Consider the following 6,071-nt stretch of genomic DNA (forward strand, 5'->3'; position numbering starts at 1 on the left):
GTCACCAGCTATTTTCCATGAGCTTAATATGTGCTCATTTGTCACAAGCTCTTTGAGGGCAGAGATGATGTTTCTACCTCTGGGTATTCAGCACCATCATGGAGCTCATGAGCTTTGTCCACCCACAGGGCACACGTGACAACTACGGCAGGATGCTGGCCAGTGAACAGAACCCAGCCACAATGAAAGGGTCAGATCAGTGAGAAGGGAGAAGCTGGGGTCAGATCGTGAGCAATTCCTCCAAGGAGCTGAAGCCTCATCAGAGCTAGGAAAACCTCTGGAAAAAATCTGGGGAAAAAAAAAAACGTAATAAAGATCTTATTCAGAGAAATAGCAATTTATAGCTCACACATTATTATTATGTGCCAAATCCTATGCTTAATATTTATATGTCTTGTCATATTAATTTCTCACATCAATCAGATGACAGAGGCAATGACAACTTTCTACTTTAATGAAAAAGGCATAAAATTTGAAAGAGGATTCTGACCCAAATCTGTTTTAATAATAATAATAACAACAACAACAGCAACAACTAATACTTATGCAACAATGGTTATGTTCCAGACTCTGTACACTTTTTTAACTTCACCAAATATGAAATGTACTAAAATTTTCCCCCAGATCTTCAAATAAGGAAACTGAAACAGAGGTTAAGAAAATGTCTCAGGTTCACTTAGCTTGTATATCACAAAACCAGGATTCAAACCCAAGAAATGTGGGCTAGAGAATCCACATCCAGTCACTGATTTACTATTTGGGATCCAACATTTCTTCTTGTCTTTTCATGTTGTTCTTGCTAACATTTCTGTGGGCTTCAGAATCATCGTAGCCAACATTGGAACATGAGTCCAGTTTGGAGCAACCATAAAATAGAAAGACAGGATTGGTGCTAAGTGAAGCCAGGTGAGTCAGCACAGCCAGAGAGCCTGGGACCATAAAGGACTTCAAGTGCACAGTTGGAATTATTTTGAGATAAGCCGTGGAAGCCAGCAAACCCAGAATATAAACTTTGCGTTGTTCTTTTTGTTGTAATGCTTCATGAAAATGATATTGAAATGTTTGTCCTAAATCAACCTGATCATGTGGTTGGGATTCCTCCACATGATGGATCAACAGGGGCAGACTTCCTCAGCATGAAGACAAGGTGGTAATTGGAGAAGCCACATAAGCCTGGCCTTAAATATCTGAATATCCATTAACTCACTAGTCATGTGACTCTAGAAGTTTTTTTTTTTTTTTAAGCCTTCTGACCCAGTTTAGATATATATGAAATGGAACTAATATTAGTTGCTGGGCCTAGTGAGAGAAATAAATTACTTTAAGACAGATCATATTTGTCCTTGATAGAACCCGTGAGCAAAATTGAAGTCTCTTAAGATATGTGCTGCACGTAGTAGGCAGTCTAAATAAATAAACTGAAGAACAAGTTTGTATCCAGAATCCCACCTGGACTAAATCATGTACCCGGTGGGAATACACCCTGCATGTTTACATTCAGATCACAAGAAAGTAAATTGGTTATTTGACAAGGAGGAAGGAAGCAATCTAAAAGAGAAAAGCTCTTTCAGAAAGATAAAAATGAAAAATAATAACCAGAAAAGGACAGAGGGGAGTTTTTTATTATCTATTCTAAGTGAAAATTAGAAGCAATATCCCCAGCTTCCAGAACCACGTCTTTCTCTGTCCCCTGTGTCAGAGGCACTGCCAGGGAAGTGGTTCCAACTGCATAATTAGGTGGTGAATGATAATTAATCTCGGTCCCTGAGTCTGCTCCCTACCCAGTGTGCTTCCTTTCTCTGTTCCAGTTCTCTGTAGCCCAAACTCCCCCAGAATCCCAAACCCAAACCATTCATTTCAGTTCAGCTTAATTAATTTCCCTTCCAAAATCTCACCTATTGCCTTGGCTCTTTGTTAAGCTTCTAGGGAATTTCCCCACTGATTATATTTGTTTCTTCAGAGCCTGGAGGAAGGGCAGTAATGTGTGATTCCTTACCCTTTGCAACAGTCATCAAGGACTTGGTGGAGAGAGCCTCCCCTTTCCATTTTTGCTTACAATCTGCATGTATTTGGCATTATGTGCATGTGCAGGGTGCAAAGGACTGAAAAGACAAGCCCAGAGGCTCTGGTTTAAAGTTCTATTTTGAGTGAGGAGGTTGAGCATGCCTCAGTAGTTTCCACTGTCACCAGCACCACCCAAATGATCCTTGGTGGGGCCCTTGCTGACCTCCATGCATGTCATACAGAGGCAGAAGAAGCAGGGAGGTTTGGAGCTGCTCAGAGAAGACCTGGGGAGGACGCAGGCCCCTGTGCTCTGTCAGGATGAATAATGCAGCATCTCTCCGAAGGGCAATGTCGGAAGAGAAGCTAATTTGAACAGAAAATGTTAATGGGTTCAATTTTGGAAATGTTGCATTTGAGTTACATGCGGGACTTTAATAATCTTGACCCCAATTTCCTTCCTTTACATAAAAACTCCTTGAAAGAGCTATTTATACTCAGTCCGAGGTTGGGGTTGGCAGAAGACCCAAGACAGGGATTTGTCTCCAGGTGAATTATTAGAAGTGTTTCTAAGGCGGATTTCCACACATGGTAACTTTGGTTCAAGCCCTCACCGTGCAACATAGATGGTGTAAATCACAACTCACAGTGTCCAGAACAGGAAGCGCAGGCAGTGTGAAGCCTCAGGACCTGTGTATGTGTGGCTTCTGTGCTTGCAATTCTCTCTTCTCAAATTTTTGTAGGTCTAGATCCTATGACTTAGTTCACTCGTCAAATATCACATTCTTGTGGAGGCCTTCATGGACTACCTAACCTAACCTGACCTTCCCAGGCCCCAGAGCCACTCCTCCTGTGATCACTATGACCACCAGCAGAAGCCCCCCACTGGTGCCCTCCAACCCTGCTTTAGGGATCTATATGGCACTTTGCACTGCTTAATGGTACCTCACGTACTGTGGGTTTGTTTAGATTTGGTGCTCTCTCTCTCCATTCTGAAATATAGACTCCTGGAGAACCAGCAGACATTTGTTGTTTGTTTTAATTTAGGATCTTTAAGATGGAAATGATTAGGAAAGACACAAGACAGAAACAAAGATTTTATGACTTACAGGCCCTGGGGCATGCTTGGGGCTCACACATGAGGTCAGGAAGGACAGAACAAGGTGAGAGACAGAGGGACTCATGGGCCAAGACCTTTTGGGGGGTTCAGGGTGTTATTCAAGTGTGTTTTCCATAGAAAGTTTTGATTTATGGGTATGAGGCAAGCAGGCACGAGTTGTAGGAGCTCAGACAGTGAGTAAGCGGTGGTCACTAAGACATACCTGCAGAGTCCATGTGGGCTATGAAGGCCCATGGGGACCAGCAAGTAGGCTTCATGTAACTGTCCCCTAGGGAGGTGTCACTAGGAGGGAGTTGTGTGAGGCAAAGATATCAGGACAAGCCATTTTGAAGGACTAGAAGGGGGTGCAGAACTGCAAACTGGGTCAATGGGGACTGATCCCTGATTCTGGAAAGAGGAAGCACAATTCATATTCAAAATGGATTCAAGGGCAATGTGAGATGGCAAGAATTCACTGCAAGTTGCATCAGCAGTGTCCAGGACATGCCTGCCACGTGCAGGCATATTGATATAGTGCTTGATGACTTGTTATAAGGTCCCTGGTGACGGATTGGAGAGAGGGAAGGCACTATGGAGCAGCCACCTGCAGGAGATGAGAAGGAAATCAAAGAGCCCAGGAAAGAGGTGGAGTAGCCCAGGAGGAGGGAGACCTTCACTCCAATGCCCCATGAGGAGGTGGGGGTGGGGAGGCAGGGGAGTGAGAGATTTCCAATCACATAAGGCACCACTGTCTCTGTGAAACAGGAGCTGCCTTAAACATTTTGCCTACAATAATCCAAGGTAAGCTCATTAAACACAGTCTTGGGGAACTTTTACATTCTCTAATGTTTCATTTACTAATCTTGTTTTATGACTTTATCAATTAATCCAGTGTGTGTCATTCACTCTTGATCTTAAAAGTCTTTATGCCATTTTATGTGCTTGTAACTAGAGAATCAAAGGGGGAGTGAGATCAGAGATGGAGTGACAGAGCTGGTAGTGCCATGGCCGAAACAACAGCCAGAAACCCTCCCTGCGTGCAGCTGGGGCAACTCTATCCACCCCCATGCAGACATTGCCACGGTCTTCCTTTAAGCCTGGTAACCTTCGAACCAGTTAGAGGGGCCTGCTGTAGAGGAAGCCCCACTTCCAGTGGTCAAGTAGCTTGCAAACACTTCCTCCTGGTTCTGAGCCTCAGTCCTTTGGGGTTTAAACGCTGCCTGGGGTAAACTGACCCTGTAGTCTCTTCTGGCTGTGGGATCTTCACAAGTCTAGGAAGCTCAGATATGTGAGGCAGATTGCCAAAAGTCACACAGTGCCTGAGTGGAAGAATCAACTAGAAGGCCCCTTTCAGTCCAGTTTCAAAGATGGACCCTTTTCCCACCCCTCCATGACACCACCTATCCACCAACAATCATGGGTTCCCTGAGCAGCAGTGTCCACAGGTGCTGTACAGTGTCCCCAAGCAAAAGCCTGGTAGAGTACAGAGTTCAGTTCCAGGATAGACCTGTGGTGGAAATGAGGACTGCCCTGTCCCCGAGCTGGCCCTCTGCACTGGCTTGCTCAGTTCTCCCTCCTTGGCTCTGTGGATGGCTCATTTCACAAAGGACACTGTGCTCTGCACCATGGCCAGCACCACCAGTGCTTGGGTGAAATTTATTGCACAATGTGAGGATCCAAGAAGAGACGAGTTGGGGTGGGACGAGAGAGCAAAGGAAACTGACTAAATTAGCAGGATGCAGACGGAGGTTCAAGGGCCTGGGAAGCCCATGTCCATCTTCAGTGGTGTGGGACGCCACGGAGGTGGGGAAGCCTGGTCCTGAGCACAACCGGCTTCACTCCGCTCTGCAACTTCATTCCTCCACCTGTGGTCCCTCCACCCCTTGGGGCTTTAAGCTTTTTCCCACTGTTACATGTTCTCTCATTCTTCTGTCCCCTTCTTACTTGTAAGGGCCCTTGTGGAAACCCTGGATCCAATGGATAATCCAGAAGAATCTCTCTATCTCAAAATTCTTTTGATCACATCTGTAGATTTTCTTTTTTTCTTTTTTATCATGGAAAACAGCATGCACAGGCTCTTTTGAACGTGTTTGAACGTGTCCCAATCTGGTGACTGGGACATGGACTTTTGGGGGAGGTCACTGCTCTGCCTTCCACATCCACACAGGCTGTAAGGTGAATATTATCTGACTCTGTATCACATGTTCTGTCTGCAGAATATGTACTGAGATACTCAGTAAACACTGCCTCTAACCCCAGAGTTGGGTTGAAGGATCTTAGAGATCCACCATCTGTCTGATATTCTCTGATTCTCTGCCTAAGGGAAAAGACATAAAGGCTTAGTTTCTGCCAGTGTTAACTGTGGTTGGTCCTTTTTCTCTGGCTAACTAAGCTGAATCATAACAGTAAAGAAGTCCCTCAGCATCTGCCTAATGAAATAGAATTATGGGAGTATTTATTTAGAGAGAATTTTTGAAAAAGGCAGGAGAAGATCCACTCTTTCACATACCACCCTTGAATAATAAATACAAAATCTACCCAAGATCCTGAAATATTCCCCAGTGGGCTCTTCTCCTGGCAGCCCAACATCAAAATCAATGACAATCATGTTGGAGTTTTGCTAATTGAACCAAACAGGAGGTAACTGGTCTTGAAAAAAATCCTATAATGAAGTAATTAGTTACTCCATCAGTAAACGGAAATAATAATCACAGATTGTTAAAGCTGAAAATAAACTTTCTGATTATAGACGGGGGACCTGCAGCCCAGCAGAGTGTGAGCCAGCTGACATGGCTGTCACTGCCAGAGCCGGGAAAGACAGCAGTTCTACCAGCTGCTAGGCTAGCATTCTTTCCCCGGAACCACCAACCTCCGAAAGTCTGAACTCGAGGAGTTGGTTTCCCCTAAAACTGGAGCATTGGGGTGGGAGGATGAACAAACATGAGAGCCTTTGTTCCAAGCAAGGATGGCG

Source organism: Marmota flaviventris, chromosome 7 (assembly GCF_047511675.1).
Source record: "Marmota flaviventris isolate mMarFla1 chromosome 7, mMarFla1.hap1, whole genome shotgun sequence".
Taxonomy (NCBI): Eukaryota; Metazoa; Chordata; class Mammalia; order Rodentia; family Sciuridae; genus Marmota; species Marmota flaviventris.